This window comes from Ranitomeya variabilis, chromosome 4, assembly GCF_051348905.1.
Source record: "Ranitomeya variabilis isolate aRanVar5 chromosome 4, aRanVar5.hap1, whole genome shotgun sequence".
NCBI lineage: Eukaryota > Metazoa > Chordata > Amphibia > Anura > Dendrobatidae > Ranitomeya > Ranitomeya variabilis.
In genome coordinates, this window is record NC_135235.1 from 48296988 (window position 1) to 48316211 (window position 19224).

Below are 19224 nucleotides of genomic sequence, written 5' to 3' on the forward strand. Positions count from 1 at the left end.
TATGGACTATCCTATGACTTTTTCTTTCAGAGTAGTGAAATACTGTATATACTTATCCAAGGATCACTGGTGGACACAGACAGAAGAGGCGCTTGTACAAGAACAATATATGGGAGTTTTGCAGTCCAATAGTTCATTATAATGCACAATTCAACCTGCTTTGTAGGTGGAAATGGGCCCCTTACCTCTTGAGCCCCTGTGCGGCTGCACAGATTACTCCAATTGTATGTCCGTCCATGTCAACGATCTGGTTTGCTAAACTGCCCTTCCTTTTTTTTTCTCTTTTTTTTTTGTAAGTTTAAGCCATGACTATAGGTAACGGGATAGGCAAGCAAGAAGAAATCCACATTTAGGACATTTGCGCTGATACTTCAAGGTTACCGGTCACACCAGAAGGTATGTTTGCAAGTTGATCCGGTCAACTTCAGCGCTCCTGTGATGCTGTAGAGGCACTGCTGACTATACTAGCAGCATCAGAGAGTGCACAGCCATGCTACCAGCCCCAGCTGTCAATCGTAGGAAGCACAATGCCCCCAGCAAGCAAGGAGAGGTCAGAGTGGCGGCGGACCGTATTTTTTTTTAATTAACTTAATGTGCGGAGATTCCAGCATCCAATCAGAGTGCAGAAACCATCCAAAACGTCCAGACACAAGGGCTTCTGTCATTGGCTGCCTAAGTCACATGTTCCTCTCCATATAAAAAGCAGGTATGTTGTTTTTGTGCCATTTTGTCAGTGTAACAGCGCAGAGAGGCTGCCTCTGCTGCTGCAAGTAGTCACATAGTTAGCTAGGTGGTTTATTGTTAACTAGTTCAGTTAGATAGGATCCTGTGTCAAATCGACTTTCCAGCATTTAAATCGTTTGTGCTAATTGCTTGGTGCATCCAGGAGTCCACATTTCAGAATCTAAATCCTTTGTGCTAATAATGTGGTCCAGACACCAGGCCACATTTCAGAATCTAAATAGTATGTGCTAATAGTGTGGTCCAGCCAGGAGTCCACATTTCAGAATCTAAATCCTTTCTGCTAATAGTGTGGTCCAGCCAGGAGTCCACATTTCAGAATCTACTGTAAATCCTTTGTAGCTGATAGTGTGGTCCAGACATCAGTCCACATTCCAGCATCTAAATCTTTTGTGCTAATTCGATTGTCCAGCCACACTATCTCAGCCAATAAATACAGATTGCTAATCTACTGACAGGTGACTGACAGGTGTAGGTCTAGGTTTGGGTTTGTGAAACAGCTGGTTAAAAGAGGGTACGGGTACATCCAACATGAGTGGGAAAAGCAAGGTCGTGGTGGAAGGGGAATAGGCTCTGTGTTCGAGATGTACATAGGATAGGTGGTAATGTTACTGAAAGCTCTACTGAACAAACACCGGCTCGTCCTATCCAAAGACAACTGACAACTTCTGTTACTGGACGAGCTACTCGACTCCCTTTTTTTGGCAGCCGCACAGGAGTACGCCATGTAGTTGAGGGCCAGCAAGAGCATGTGCTCCAGTGGATGGCAACAAGCACTGCATCAAGTATCCTTTCCTCCTCTTCCTCCACCTTAACATCACACATAGTACAGTCCTCAGAGGTGGCACTCCTATTACCATTGCTTCCCCCGGTGTCACAACTCTCCAACTGACCAACAGTACAAATAGTATACACGTGCAGCATGGATACATGGAACAAGGCCTGGGACAGAGCTTGGACCACCATTTCTAGCTTAAACATTGATCAGTAACAGGTGGATGAGTGACAGGTGTAGGCCCGGTGCTCTGAGAGCCCGGGAAAATTTAGGCAACACACATGAAGTAGACCCAACTTGGAGTTCAAACATTTCCAAAAATTAGGAGCAGACACCAGGAAAAGTGGCATCAATTAACCCACAGTAGAAATCTGATAATGGCACAGCAGCAGTCAGACATGGGCCATTTATGAGCTAGGAACTGGGCCAGCATTTATAGCTTTGAATTTAAGTACAAACTAAGAGGTGGGTGAGGGACCAGTGTAGGCCAGCTGTGCTGGGAGCCCTGATACCTCATGCAACAGCTCAAACTGCTTTATCTGCTCAGCCACACGCAGGAGGCACAAATATCAGCTTAGTAGACTACTAAGGATAGCAACACAGGTAGTTAACTGAAAGTTAACGCAAGTCTGCCGGTCTGGGAGCCCTACTTAAATGGGCAACCCACCAGATGGAGACCCAACTTGGAGTCCAAGCATTTCCAAAAATTAGGGGCAGACACTGCTAAAGTGGCATTAATTTCCCCAGAGTAGAAATAGTATAATAGGGCTCTGACACCCCTTCCACCACAGGCAACCCACCAGATAGAGACCCAACTTGGGGACTCCACAATTCAAAAAAATTATTGCCACACACCACTAAAGTGACATCAAATTCGCCAGAGTTGAAGGAGTAAAATTGTGCAGCATTTTTACAACTTATGTTACTGGACAGGCTACTCAACTCCCTTTCTTTGGCAGCCGCATAGCAATATTATTATTATTTATTATTATAGCGCCATTTATTCCATGGCGCTTTACATGTGAAAAGGGGTATATATAACAAAACAAGTACAATAATCTTAAACAATACAAGTCATGACTGGTACACGAGGAGAGAGGACCCTGCCCGTGAGGGCTCACAGTCTACAAGGGATGGGTGAGGAAATATGAACATGAACTGATGCAAACCCTCAAAAAAACTGTGCAATCCCAGTTGTGAGGTAGCAAAACATGAAAAATGCCAAGTGGGGTGAATACTTTTGCAAGCCACTGTACGTGAAAGTAAGTAGGGAATTTGGAGAACTGACCCTGATAAAGACATATAATAAAACTAATCAGCATTGCCCCAGTATCCATCAAAAATAATTGATCCATCTCATCAGATTAATGAGAAGTTTGATTTCTACAAAATAAATCATAACTGAAAAGTCCCGCTTATGACACTGATCCATATAATGTTTTGTCTTCTTGCTACACAAAGCCACCATGGATTCCTCTGAAGTCTGCTGTTTGTTGATCTAGCTGGCATTAACAACATGCAGAGGCAATTTGGAGCCATGCTGCCCGATATAATGCCAACTGCGTGATGCAGATGGTACAAAGCAAGAAGTAAAAATCCCCGCACTGAAGAAACAGATTGAATGATGCATGGCTGTCTCTGCGGAGAATGTTTCCTGTCACATCCTAATTAGTTGACTTTGCAGTGTGGTATTTCCAATAAATAACTGATGTAAATGTTATAATCATTCATCTCTGCAGTCATCAAATCCCAATCTCAAATAAAAACATTTCAATTAACTACAGAAACATAATTGATAGTTAAGACTGCAGGTAAACCTGGCACATTGTAGGGATGGCTTCAGGAGAACATTATGGTATATAGTATATATAGTTCTGGGATCCCCACAAGTTACTAGAATGAGGTGTTAGCAATGGTGGGAAGGCACTGGGAAATTAGTGGACTCTGCCTAGTTTTGGAACGATCAGCCCATTGCAGTCTATTGCCCACCATGGAGCCTCAGGAGAAAGCTGAGCAGAATCCATTAGTGGGAAGTTTTTGGAAAACTATATAAAGAGATCAGTCTACCCTATGCCACTACAATCTCGTATAGAGAAAATGGATGCCACGTGTTTACCGCGACAGGAACCAGAAGACCACAGAGTCTGGTTTCTCCTACTCCTGCGCTGATTAGAAGTACTTCACCTTCATATTAAATGGTGTAAATATCTTTGAGCAGTGCAGGGGTTAATTGGCTCTGTTGAGAGCTCCTGGAGCTAAGGCTCTCAGCTGTGCACTGTTAGCCACTCCCATCCCCTGTATAATCTGGGTCCTGACTAACACACACATTGTCAGAGTTAGCTTTTGCTGCAAGGCTGGAGGTGGTTGTGGGTTTATAGGAGGAGTTTGGTGGATTTATCTGTTACTGTTGCTTGGTTTTGAGTGTGTAATAATTCCCTTTCTTCTCCTACTTTGGTTTAACCCCATCCTCCATTCCCTGGTGCATCCCTCTGTTATATGTGTGTCTATATTTGTATGCTTGTTTTTTATCATTATCCCTGTTCGTACTACCTTGCTAGTCTGGTTGGCGTATTGCGGTACACTACTACTTCCCTCTTTCCTGTGTGGGGGAAGGGTACAGACGGGGGGGGGGTGGATTCAGGAGTTAAGGCAAGGTTCGTGGCCCCGGCATCTCCACCATCAGAAAAAGGGTAAGCTAGGGTGCCCCTAGCGTAGGGACAGGGAAGGAGCCCATGGTTCCGGGACACTCAACAACAGAGTCGTGACAATGGACCACTCAATTAGATCAGCTTATAAGATGTAGACTATACAATGATTAGCCACCCGCCTAATAATGTGCAGATCACCCATTGCAGCTCTGTCTTGTCAAGGTATGAGCTCAGCAATATCTGTGATGGTGACTTGTGATATCTCACAACAAGATGTTTGGATCAGTGCTGTTAGTTGCTCCATGCAGGTTCCATAGCAGACTTGTTTTTCCAGTAAATCCCACAGATGATCTATCCCATTGGGAAATTTGTCATCCCCTTGATCTCTTTGGCATGTTCCTCAAACCATTCCGTTGGCTGAAGCATTATTCTGCTGAAAGAGGGCACTATAAATATTAGGTCCCTTGAAGACAGTGTAGAATTATAAGAATAATGTGCGATTTTACTGCATTTTATTGTGCCATGTGAAGTGTGTACTGTGCCATGTGGTTTTTAGTAATGTAATGTAACTAATGTATAGTGTTGTAGGTACTAATGCTGAAGCGTGACTACTGCAAAGGTAATGCCTATTGTGAGTAACATGCACTCAGCTCAGGTGTAGGAACGTATAGGGTATAGTTTAGGGCTTAGGTTACAGATAGACAGTTACTGTAGGTACATTAGGGCAAGATACAGTTAATATTTTGGAACCAGCCCAGATTTGGAGGGTGATGGTCAAGTACAAAGGGAACCACTTCCTGGTTTAGTCAGTGAAATAATTAGTGAACGTGTTAGTTGAAGGCAAGGTGAAGTTCAAGGTTCAGTGGGCTGAAGCATGGTGTGGACAAAATGTTCTGGCAGTATGAAGTCATACAAAACTCCCTGCAGAGATTCCTGCAACGTCCAGAGTTCAAGGCTCGATTTGGGGGCTATGGAGAGCACTGACATCCCTCCCATACAGAGGAAACTGGACGTGGAACCGCATGAGGGAAGCGTAGCGGATCTCTGGAATACTGCGGTGCCGGATGGGGAATCCCTACAGCCATCAGGACCTGTTAACGTAGGGATAGTCCGAGCTGAACATAAAAAAATGTTTGAAATGTTCTGTGTTGATGGAACAAGAACTGTAGGGTGCTGTGCCCAATACTGTGTGTTAAAGACAGAACTGTCCAGTAAGGTTGAACTTGTTAAAATGAACCAGGTGTCCCCTGATGTGTTCGGCTGTTCCTGGAACTATGGGTGTGGAGACAGCGAAGGACTACGGCCAGCAAGTGAGTGTAATGCACCTTACACAGCACTACACATATGGACTGGGACACGAGTTGTTTGTATGTGTCAGGGTGTTGTGAAGCATCAGCTCTCCCATGGCTAATTTCCTGGGCACCTTACATGAGCATCACTCTGCCTCTAACTTCTTGTCTTCTTTCCATTGTGCATCCTGGGGCCAACTCATCTCCAGCTAAGTGACCCACCTGGCCGTCCACATGATGTAAAAGAAAACATGATTCATCCGACCAGTCTATATTCTTCCATTGCTCCGTGACTCTGGTCTGATGCTGTACACAGCCAAATATACAGCAGGCAGCGATGTTCTGCATGTTCTGACACTTTTCTATATAAAAGTGCCATCATAAACTCTTCCAGAGATTTGTCTTACTGTAGCTCTTCTGGGGCACTGGACCAGGAAGGCTAGACATTGCTCCTCAAAAGTATCAGTGACTCTTAAAGGGAATCTGTCACCTCATTTTTCGCATATAAGCTGCGGCCACTGCCATTAGGGGCTTATCTACAGCATTCTGTAATGATGTAAATAAGCCCCCGATGTAACCTGAAAGATAAAAAAACAAGTTACCGTATATACTCGAGTATAAGCTGACCCCAGTATAAGCTGAGACCCCTAATTTTGCCACAACTGGGAAAACTTAATGACTCGAGTATAAGCATAGGGTGGAAAATGCAGCAGCTACTGGTAAATTTCAAAAATAAAAATAAATACCAATAAAAGTAAAATTAATTGAGACATCAGTAGGTTTAGTGTTTTTGAATATCCATATTGAATCAGGAGCCCCATATAATGCTCCTTACAGTTCATGATGAACCCCATAAAATGCTCCATATTAAAATATGCCCCATATAATGCTGCACAAAGGTTAATAATGGCCCCATGAGATGCTCCATAGAAATATTTGCCCCATACAATGCTGTATAAAGGTTGATTATGGCCCCATAAAATGCTCCATAGATTATGCCCCATACAATGCTGCATAAAGGTTGATGGCCCCATTAAATGCTCCATAGATTATGCCCCATAAGATGCTCCATAGATTATGCCCATAAAATGCTCCATAGATTATGCCCCATATAATGTGGCATAAAGGTTGATGGCCCCATAAGATGCTCCATAGATTATGCCCCATAAGATGCTCCATAGATTATGTCCCATAAAATGCCCCATAGATTATACCCCATAAGATGCTCCATAGATTATGCCCCACAAGATGCTCCATAGATTATGCCCCATAAGATGCTCCATAGATTATGCCCCATAAGATGCTCCATAGATTATGCCTCACAAGATGCTCCATAGATTATGCCCCATAAGATGCTCCATAGATTATGTCCCATAAAATGTTCCATAGATTATGCCCCATAAAATGCTCCATAGATTATGCCCCATAAGATGCTCCATAGATTATGCCCCACAAGATGCTCCATAGATTATGTCCCATAAAATGCCGATAGATTGTGCCCCATAAGATGCTCTATAGATTATGCCCCATAAGATGCTCCATAGATTATGCCCCATACAATGCAGCATAAAGGTTGATGGCCCCATAAAATGCTCCATAGATTATGCCCCATAAAATGCTCCATAGATTATGCCCCATAAGATGCTCCATAGATTATGCCCCATAAGATGCTCCACAGATTATGCCTCACAAGATGCTCCATAGATTATGCCCCATAAGATGCTACATAGATTATGCCCCATAAAATGCTCCATAGATTATGCTCCATAAATGCTCCATAGATTATGCCCCATAAAATGCTCCATAGATTATGCCCCATAAAATGCTCCATAGATTATGCCCCATACAATGCGGCATAAAGGTTGATGGCCCCATAAGATTCTCTATAGATTGTGCCCCATAAAATGCTCCACAGATTATGCCCCATACAATGCTGTATAAAGGTTGATGGCCCCATAAGATGCTCCATAGATTATGCCCCATAAGATGCTCCATAGATTATGCCCCATAAGATGCTCCATAGATTATGCCTCACAAGATGCTCCATAGATTATGCCCCATAAGATGCTCCATAGATTATGCCTCACAAGATGCTCCATAGATTATGCCCCATAAGATGCTACATAGGTTATGCCCCATAAAATGCTCCATAGATTATGCTCCATAAATGCTCCATAGATTATGCCCCATAAAATGCTCCATAGATTATGCCCCATAAAATGCTCCATAGATTATGCCCCATACAATGCTGTATAAAGGTTGATGGCCCCATAAGATGCTCCATAGATTATGCCCCACAAGATGCTCCATAGATTATGCCCCATAAGATGCTACATAGATTATGCCCCATAAAATGCTCCATAGATTATGCCCCATAAAATGCTCCATAGATTATGCCCCATACAATGTGGCATAAAGGTTGATGGCCCCATAAGATTCTCCATAGATTATGCCCCATAAAATGATCCACAGATTATGCCCCATACTATGCTGTATAAAGGTTGATGGCCCCATAAGATGCTCCATAGATTATGCCCCACAAGATGCTCCATAGATTATGCCCCATAAGATGCTACATAGATTATGCCCCATAAAATGCTCCATAGATTATGCTCCATAAATGCTCCATAGATTATGCTCCACAGATTATGCCCCATACAATGCTGTATAAAGGTTGATGGCCCCATAAAATGCTCCATAGATTATGCCCCACAAGATGCTCCATAGATTATGCCCCATAAGATGCTACATAGATTATGCCTCATAAAATGCTCCATAGATTATGCCCCATAAAATGCTCCATAGATTATGCCCCATACAATGCGGCATAAAGGTTGATGGCTCCATAAGATTCTCTATAGATTATGCCCCATAAAATGATCCACAGATTATGCCCCATACAATGCTGTATAAAGGTTGATGGCCCCATAAGATGCTCCATAGATTATGCCCCACAAGATGCTCCATAGATTATGCCCCATAAGATGCTACATAGATTATGCCCCATAAAATGCTCCATAGATTATGCTCCATAGATTATGCCCCATAAAATGCTCCATAGATTATGCCCCATAAAATGCTCCATAGATTATGCCCCATACAATGCGGCATAAAGGTTGATGGCTCCATAAGATTCTCTATAGATTATGCCCCATAAAATGATCCACAGATTATGCCCCATACAATGCTGTATAAAGGTTGATGGCCCCATAAGATGCTCCATAGATTATGCCCCACAAGATGCTCCATAGATTATGCCCCATAAGATGCTACATAGATTATGCCCCATAAAATGCTCCATAGATTATGCTCCATAGATTATGCCCCATAAAATGCTCCATAGATTATGCCCCATACAATGCGGCATAAAGGTTGATGGCCACATAAGATTCTCTATAGATTATGCCCCATAAAATGCTCCACAGATTATGCCCCATACGATGCTGTATAAAGGTTGATGGCCCCATAAGATGCTCCATAGATTATGCCCCATACAATGTGGCATAAAGGTTGATGGCCCCATAAAGTGCTCCATAGATTATGCCCCAAACAATGCGGCATAAAGGTTGATGGCTCCATAAAATGCTCCATAGATTATGCCCCATACAATGCAGCATAAAGGTTGATGGCCCCATAAAATGCTTCATAGATTATGCCCCATATGCTGTTGCTGCGATTAAAATAAAAAATCACATACTCACCTTTCGTCGCTCAGGCCCCCAGCACTTGCAATATTCACCTTCCCCATTCCACCGCTGCGTGCCGCTTTGTCTTCTGGCTCTGACTGTTCAGGCAGAGGGCGCACACTAAACACATCATCACGCCCTCTGACCTGAACAGTCACAGGCAGAGGACACGGAAGACGCAGCGGCGCCTGGCGGTGGAACGGGGTCAGGTGAATATCGCACAATGCTCACCCTCCCCGTTATACTCACCTGCTCCCAGCGCGGTCCCTAGCAGCTTCTCACTGTCAGATGGTCTCCAGGTGCCGGCAGCTTCTTCCTATGTTCAGTGGTCACATACTGCTCATTAAAGTAATGAATATGTGTCCATATTCATTACTTGAATGAGCGGTACCACGTGATTGCTGAACATAGGAAGAGCTGCCGGCGCCTGGAGGCCATCGGACATGCAGGGACCGCGCCAGGAGCAGGTGAGTATGTGACAGCTGCCGCTCCCCCTCCCCCGCCAACCCCCTGGGACAACGACTCCAGTATAAGCTAAGAGGGGCACTTTCAGCCTAAAATAATGGGCTGAAAATCACAGCTTATTCTCCAGTATATACGGTAGATTATGCTCACCCAGGGGCGGTCCGGTGCGGGTCCGATGGGCGTCGCAGGTCCAGGATCGGCACCTCCCATCTTCATACAATGATGTCCTCTTCCCTGCTTCTGTCGCGGCTCTTGTGCAGGCAGCGGGAAAGCTCAGAGAGGCCCAGCGCCTGTCCACTGCAGTACTTTATGCTGCCCTCAACAGGGCAAATAAGTACACCTGCGCAGGAGCCGCGACATGAAGCAAGGAAGAGGACGTCATCGTATGAAGATGGGAGGCGTCGGACCCGGACCAGAGATGCCCATCGGACCCGGACCGCCCCTGGGTGAGCATAATCTAACTCATTTTTCTTATCTTTCAGGTTACATCGGGAGCTTATTTACAGGATTCCAGAATGCTGTAGATAAGCCCCTAATGGCGGTGGCCGCAGCTTATATGTGAAAAATGAGGTGACAGATTCCTTTTAAAGAAGCACTTCCATCTAAGTTTATACCCTCTAAATATATTGCAGTCATCATATACATCATCATATACAGCACTGTGTAATTTCAATTGCTCATTTTGCCTTTCAACCCAGTTAATTCTTCTCTTTTCTCTGCTCTATGTTGAAACAGAAAGTCGCTTTTGGAGCGCCCCCACGTAAGGGCAATCGGGTACTCGGTACCGGGTCCTTTGGTTCTCAGTGGGGATGTCACGGTGGCCTGACCCGATCCGTGGCCCTTTGAGGGGTGTCCAATAAAAGGAAGAGTTTTCATGGGAAAATGTTCGTGACGTGACCTGTGGTATTCGGTCAGGGTGACCGACGCTGCTTAGGGGTCCGCTGGGGTGATGTTATGGCAGCTAGATGGTATACCTTCCCACAGGTGAAGCATGTCCCCAGGGCTTCCCAGAGTGTAGATGGTGGTGTGAAGAACGAGGACACAAGGTTGCAGTCTCTTTACCTTTACTGAAGGCTTCAGCATCCACAGTCCAGGGCACCAGATCACAGGGCAGGCAGAGTCCGGCCGGTCTGAAGGCAAATCCAGAGTCCCCTTATCCAGGTGGAAATCAGTAGCCTTCCTCTAGCGCCTGTGTGTTGTAGTACCTCCCTGCTGAGCTTCTCGGTAAGGTCCTCACAACTATTGTAGATGCAATGTCTCTTTCTCTCTGTCCCCCAGATGGTATGGATAGGACAAACCCGTATGACTGGTGGCCTGAGGCTTTTTACAGGGACCCTACGACGCCCCAGCCCCCACAAGTTGCCACCATGCCTCCTGGGTATATGGTCGGGCAGCCAATGTGGAATTGACTGTCCTGCCGGTCTCTGAAGCAAGGCTTGGAGATGATTGCTCCCTCGGTGTTCCGGCTACCGGATTCTGCGCCTCAGATGGAGGCAGCCTTTTGCAGGGCAGAACTCCCTCTGGATTCCTCTCCTTGTGCTATGACTTCGTTTCTCACCCGCTACAATACAATTCTCTTTCGTGTCCTTCCTTAGGATGCTGCCGCACGTGGGGCAGGCGCAGCTCCGTGACCTTCTGTCTAGGCCTCTGACAGGATCCCACCCCTGTCAGGGACCTCTCTGTCTGCAGCTCTGTGATGTTCCTCCTTCCCCTCTGTCTGCCTGACAGGAACTGCCTGGGTGAAGCCCAGTCAGCGTCTGACTAACTTCCTATCCAGCCCACCAGTTTTACCTAATTGTGAGGAGTGCCCTAATAGATAGGAATGTAGCTCCCCCTGGTGGACTGGAGTGTGAAGTGTGGTGTATGGTTTGTGATACCTGGCAAAGAGATCTCCTTTATTGCCTTCAGACGTAACATCACTCCCCATGGTGGAAGAACGACATTACTGCAACGACCAGGACTCTGGGGCGCTGCACTTTCCCCTGCGTTTATCATTCCCCTATTCAACTCCTGTCCCAACTAATGCGTTCCTTCCCTTGCCAGGGACTTTTGCTGTAACTTATGATTCATGCACAGAAAAGAGACCTCCTGTTTCTACATATAGCTTAGAAGGATTCAGCTAGTCAGTTTTTAATCACGTGATGTCATAGTCCTAATGGAAAAGAGATTAATTAACTGGGTAGAAAGGTCAAATTATGCAATTGTACATGCACAGTGCTATATAATATGATGATTGCAATATATTGAGAGGACAACACTTTTAATGGGAGTTGTGCTTCTTTAACCCTTTTGTTGTTTCTCTGATTGTCTTTCCCTTGATGGCTTTTTGATGGTACTAACCACTACATGCAGGTAAAACCCCAAAGATCTGTTACTTCAGAGATGACTGAATCATCACAATTTTTCCTTGTCTCTCACATCCTTAAATTAAAGGGATCCTGTAACCCCAAAATCGAAGATGAGCTAAGCCCACCGGCATCAGGGGCTTATCTACAGCATTCTGGAATGCTGTAGATAAGCCCCCGATGTATCCTGAAAGATGAGAAAAAGAGGTTAGATTATACTCCCCCAGGGGCGGTCCCGCTTCTTACGATGATGTCCTCTTCTTGTAGTCACGCTGCGGCTCCGGCATACTTTGTCTGCCCTGTTGAGGGCAGAGCAAAGTACTGCAGTGCGCAGGCGCCAGGCCTCTCTGACCTTTCCCCTCAACAGGGCAGACAAAAGTAAGCCTGCGCCGGAGCCGCAGCGTGAAGACAAGAAGAGGACGTCATCGTAAGAAGATGGGAGGCCCCAGACCGGACCGCGACACCCATTATACCGGGACCGCCCCTGGGTGAGTATAATCTAACCTCTTTTTTTAATCTTTCAGGATACATCGGGGGCTTATCTACAGCATTCCAGAATGCTCTAGATAAGCCCCTGATGCTGGTGGGCTTAGCTCATCTTCGATTTTGGGGGTGACAGGTTCCCTTTAACCCATTGTTCCTACTTTCAACCCATAAACTTCAACTTCATTGACTGTTCACTTGCTGCCTAATAAATTGCACTCATCACAGGCACAATCAATCTGGTGAAAGGCTAGACAGGTCCACCAGGGTCTTCCTTGCCATTATCTTGATAGTATCAAGCCATCGGGTTGCTGGTCTTCCTCTTCACCTTGTTCCTTCTATTCTTTCGGCCATGATGTACTTTTTCAGTGATTGCTCTCTTCGCATGTTGTGTCCGACCATGACAAGTCATAGCTTAGTGATCCTTACTTCGAGTGACATGTCTGGGTCGATTTCATCCAAATTCTACAGTGCTGTGGAAAAGTTTTAGCAGGTGTGAAAATATGCTGCCATGTAAGAATGCGTTAAAAAAAAGAAGTGTTATCAGTGTATTTTTATCAATAAACAAAATGCAAAGAGAATGAACATAAGAGAAATCTAAATCATTATTTGGTGTGACCACTCCTTGCCTTCAAAACAGCATCAGTTGTTCTTTGTAGATTAGATAGACACACAGTTTTTGATGGAACTCAGCAGGGAGGTTGTACCAAACATCTTGGAGAACTAACGACAGATCTTCTGTGGATATCGCATGTGCAAATCCTTCTGTCTCTTCATGTAATCCCAGACAGATTGTATGATATTGACATCAGGGCTCTGTGGGGGCCAAATCATCACTTCTATGACTTCTTGTTCTTAACGACATTGGCTGTATGTTTCGGGTCTTTGTCCTGCTGCAGATTAAATTTGGAACCAATCAGATGCTGATGTTTTTACATGATGGATAAGCATTTGCTTGTATTTTTCAGCATTGAGGACAACAAGAAAATGGCAACATTTAGGACTGTAGAATAAGTGGTCGGAGAAGGAAACTTAGTGCAACCTCTGCAAAGTTCCTTTAAAAACTGTGTACAAGTGCACCTAGAAGAACTGATGCTGTTTTGAAGGCAAAGGCTGTTCACATCAAATGTTAATGGCTTTTAGATTTCTCTTTTGTTTGTTCACTTTACATATTCTTAATTTATAAAAATAAACTATTAACATTTCTTTTTTTTTTTTTTAATCATTCTTACTCTGCAGCATATTTTCCACACCGGCCTAAAACTTTTGCACAGTCCTGTATAACTAACCTTCATGCTCTTATATCAATATTAGTTTGCGATATGACGCAGATATGTATCTTATGTTTGCATTCATATAGCACAAACCCTAAAAACAAAGGAAGTGAGTATTATTAGACTCCCTCCACCAGACCCCATACTATACACCTCGCACCGGGACCTGCCTCCCACTCATATTTGTTTTCTCGGCACAGACCAAGCGCAGACGCCTGACAGTGGAGCGCAAACACCTCTCCCAGCAAACAGGGCTGACAACACTTCATTACAAGACAGAAGATGAAAGCTTCTAGTTTCTATTTGCTTCTAAAGTGCAGAATGGAAACATAAAAACTGGTGACAGTCCTGAAAAATCAAACTGCATAATCAAGGGGTGTAAATAGAGGGCTGGCGAGGCATGTTCTCCGGGTATTAGGATGTATTTGCCATTAAATTTTGAACTAATCTTAATTTTAAGAACTTGGGAGCAAAACCTGGAATTTTTTTGCCCAAAAGTTGAGTAGACTTATATAGCAAGATAGGGTAAACACTAGTTTTAAATGAAAGAATTTGCCCAGTACTTAAACATTAATGGTCTATCATTGAGATAGGTCATCTATGTCTGATTGGTGGGGGTACGACATCTGGCACCCATGCTGATTAGCTGGTCTCAGTGCTGGCGGCAACCGGAAGTTCTCCATTAGAGAGTTGCTCTGTCTACCGATAGTGGGCACAGCTGTGTACTAGACATCCGCCCCCTATTGATTTGAGTAGGGGGCGGATGTGCGATTAGTAACTGTGCAGCTGGCACCGAGAACAGCTAATCGGCGAGGGTGCCTGGTGTTGCACCCACACCGATCAGATATTGATGACCAATCCTGAGAATAAGTAATCAATGTTAAAGTAGTGGACAACCTCTTTAAGGCACGTAGAAAAACCGGAGCAAACAATATATCCGATCTGTAATAACGTGTAGAAGAAGCAGAGTAAACTCTTCATAGATTCCAATATTTTCAGCAGAATTCAGCAACCATAAAATGTGCGCCGAGGCGGCACACATATTCTGGGGGCCTCCATCAGGGAACGATTTTTCACCATAGATAAGAGGCTTCATCGTCGTCTGGCAGCTGATCCCCCTCTTGCCTACATAGGAATTAAAATGGATTTTTTACTAAACCAAATGTGCAGGTGAATGGAGGATTGGAGGAGATGATTGCCCGCAGTGAGTTCTTTTGGTTGGAAATTACCTAATGTATTTGGCAAGCATTAGAGATGTAAAATCTGAGGTTTTCCGCACAGCACCTCTCCACATGACATGTCAGGTCACGACTCCCAATTTCTTATTTGACAAAAACAAGGAAGAAAGTAAATTTTTATTCCTTTATATTTATGTTTATTGTAGGTTCTACTAGAGTCCAGCCACCGCAACCGGGAGTCGGCCATGATGTGGATCTGAGTGGTTCAAAATGTACTCAACCAAAGAAAACAAGGAAAGAAGTATTCTTACTCTTACATCTGTCATCACGCAAATGCAATATTTGCCAACTGTTTCCGAAATATATAGAAGGTTCTTGGAATAACGGCAAGAGTTGGCTGATCTCCAGAGTGCTGCTGTAATTGGAAAGCAGCATGTAAAGTTTAATTCATTATCATTACATGGATGCTCTGAATCCAAACACACATTTTGTGGATGGGTCATAAGGCATGGAAGGTGTATATTTAATGAAGGAAGGCCGTTGACTAATGAGAGGAAGTCTTTTCTGTCATTGTGTTTCATTCACCAATGTACTCCCACAGGATCCCCCCTAAAAGTTGGGAAAAATTACATTAACCTCTATCCTCAGGACAGGTCAGATGGGAATATGTATGACACTTTTGATCCCTAGTTCCTTTTCCAATGGACAACCACAACTAGGAAACAATATATATATTGAACATGTCAGCTTATCACCCCCTGTCCCAAACACACGTTAATTTTTGCTTCTAACCTTCTAACATGAATAATACACAAGAAAATAAGAAACTTTGTAATATATCTCAGAGAAATCTGCATCTTTCTCTGCCAAGACTTATCTTTCATTTTCGAACTTCTCAATTCACGGGTACCACCTGTATTCAATGAAGACAGACTGTTATATTACTGAGATAGGAGATGACAGTTGGTGCTGATAAGAGATTATGGAGCAGTTTGCAAAAGAAGAGTGGACCAAAATTCCAGTTGAGAGGTGTAAGAAGCTTGTAAATGGTTATAGGAAGCAATTGATTGCTGATATTTATTCCAAAAGGTGTGAAACCAAATATTAAGTTCAGGGTACCAAGAGTTTTGTGTGAAATTATGTCCCATTTGCCTTTTTTCCCTCTGCTTTTATGTGTTGCTCCAATACACAGAAAGGAAATAAATGTGTATAACAAAGGTGTGTAATTGCAATCATTTTCTGGGAGAAATACTTCATTTTATAGAACAATTTCAAGGGGACCAACACTTTTGGGCAGGACTGTATAATACAAGGTAGCTTATTTTCATGCATATTATTGATTTATGAGATGTGTCCATAGACTCGTAACCAAACGAATGTCAAGAGTGTCTTATTGGTAAAAGTTTGACTTGTGTGTGGCGGTATACCTCTGCCTTATTTAAGCTGCAAAATGTAGTCAACGGTAGCAAAATCTGCAACAGATATAGCCACTCGTGGATTTGGATGCAGATTTGCAGTAGATTTGACCCTATAATTTGCAGTTAAATTGGCAGTAAAAATGTATAACATGATTGGACATACTGCGGTTTAAAAATAAGCAATACTGGTCAATTTCTTTCGAGAGTTTTTACGCAACGAGGCAACGAGATTTGGTAAAGTCTCACGCACTTTGAGGCAACTGTAATTGCAAATCTGTGCACATCCGATCTGCAGCGTATCCAACCCTTGTGGACCTATGGTAATAAATGGCAAAATTATGCAGCCGCGTACGAATTCACTTGAGGAGGCAGAACGTTTTAAATTTAAAAAAATAAATAGCACTTGGAAAAAAAAATAAAAAGTTGTTGTGTAATTGGGTCTGTAGTTGGGCAAGTCAATGGACAGATTTTTCTTGCGTCTTCTATTGGAAGAGTTAAGCGTTTATTTCCCATATGTGTGTATCTCAGTGTGTCACTATTGGGGGTGGAGGCGCGCTCAGGTATACATATAGCCATCCCTCAGGTGTATTTGACCTGTGATTAAACATGATGACATCTGTAATTCTACAATTGTTGATCATTCCGTCTAATATTCCATTAGCTCCTTATATAAAGTGAAGCCTGCGGTCATGCATTATAAGAAAGGATTGTAAGTGACTGCACAGGAAGACGGGGTGGGGGTAAGTGTCACATCAGCTGAGGCACTGTGTATCCTGAAGGATTCGGCGTGGGAGGGGTTGGCGGTGCGTGGGTGCACAGTTGCTAATTACAGCAGTTTCTGCTCTGTCTATGCTTTCCACAGACCTGTCAGAACGCCGCTGTTTCCAAGTTCCTGAAATCTCCCAATTACCCAGTGAAGAGAGAATAATGATCGCTCAGAGCAGAGCTGAAACCAACCAGAATCCGTCCAGGGAAAGAACAGAAGCAAATGCTCTCTGAGAAGCAGTGTGCCAGAGCCCCCGCGCTCTCCAGGAGGTGAGGACATCCTACTCACGCACACACTAATGGGGAGACCAATCGCTTCCTCCATGTGGCACTACCAGAATGTTATCATCCTTTCCCAGCGGCCCAATTATTATGTTCTAATGTGGTTTATGGCTTCGAGCGCAGTGACTAAATTGTTTTGCAATGTAAAGACCTGCCTAAGATCAACACGGTTAATTAATAAGGTCGTTTCTGTTTACTTAAAATACGACCATGTTCTGACAGAAAATCATCCGTGTGATGCGACATTGTATAAACATGGGACTATCCATACACATCCATATCACGCCTCATATCCGGAGCTTTAACGCTTTCACCCCCCCGAGCCTGTTTTCACCTTCATGACCAGGCCAAATTTTACAATTCTGACCAGTGTCACTTTATGTGGTAATAACTCTGGAACGCTTCAACGGATCCCACTGATTCTGAGATTATTTTTTCGTGACATATTGTAATTCATGACAGTGGTAAAATTTATTCGATATGACTTGCATTTATGCGTGAAGAAAAAATGAAAATTCGATGAAAATTTAGCAATTTTCAAACTTTTCATTTTAAGCCTTTAAATCAGAGAGATGTATCACACGAAATAGTTCATAAATAACATTTCCCACATGTCTACTTTACATCAGCACAATTTTTGAAACATAGGGGTTTTTTTTGTTACGAAGTTAGAAGGGTTAAAAATTGACCAGTGATTTCTCATTTTTACAACAAAATTAACAAAACCATATTTTAGGGGTCTATATGATAGAAAATTTCTAAAAGTGTCAGCATTCTATAAAAAAATGCAACCCATGAGGTGCTCAAAACCACATTCAAGAAGTTTATTAACCTTTTAGGTGCAATAAAGGGTAACAGGAGAAAATGGCCCCCAAAATTTGTTGTGCAGTTTATCCTTAGCATGCCGATATCCCATATGTGGGGGGGGGGAAACTACTGTTTGGATGCATGGCAGGGTTCGGAAGAGAAGGAGTGGCATTTGACTTTTTTAATTCAAAATTTGCTGGAATCTTTAAAGGACGCTATGTAGCATTTGTAGAGCCCCTGATGTGCCTACACAATGGAACCCCCCACAAGTGACCCCATTTTTGGAAACTAGACCCCTCAAACAACTTATCTAGATGTGTGGTGAGCACCTTGAATCCTCAAGCATTTCACAGAAGTTTATAACATTGAAACTTCACGTGCTGTGATATATAATTAAAATTCTTTTTCATTTCCACTTCTTCTTAAAAGCAGGTGTCTTTGAAGCTAAACATGTTTGCGTTGGCAGCGTATAAAATATTGCTATATTTACCGTATCTACTCGGAAGTCTTGCAGTCTTTCTTTTGTTCCCAAGAGAACTTTTATTGTAGATTGTCAGAAAGCGGAGATTTATATGTGACCCATGTTTTATCTTTCTCTGAGGACCAGGCCCCCCTCACTGTCACTGTACAATATATAGTGTTACTATAATTACTACAGACTATTATTACTGAAGAGACTCACATTCAAGCGCTTAGTTGTGTTGTCGTTAGATTAAATGTTCCCACATTTTGCCAAACCACACAATCTTTTTATGATGTGCAAAAGAATTACAAAATTTGTGGCCCCTTCCCTGTTCTGATCCTCAGTCTGTGAAAAAGACGCAATTGAGATTATTCCTAATCCTTTGGATTGTGATTTAGTATTAATCCCTGTCATGGAGGACAATGTATGGACCAATGATGTTACTTGGGTCAGATATTCCCCATATTGCCCAGCAGTACCTTATTTTTCAGTGTCCGTGTGGGACTTGCGTTAACTATTGCAATCCCCCCCACCCCCAGCAGAACATATTGCATTAAAAACAGTGACAACCAATAAGACAAGAAGTGCTACGACAGAAATGAATC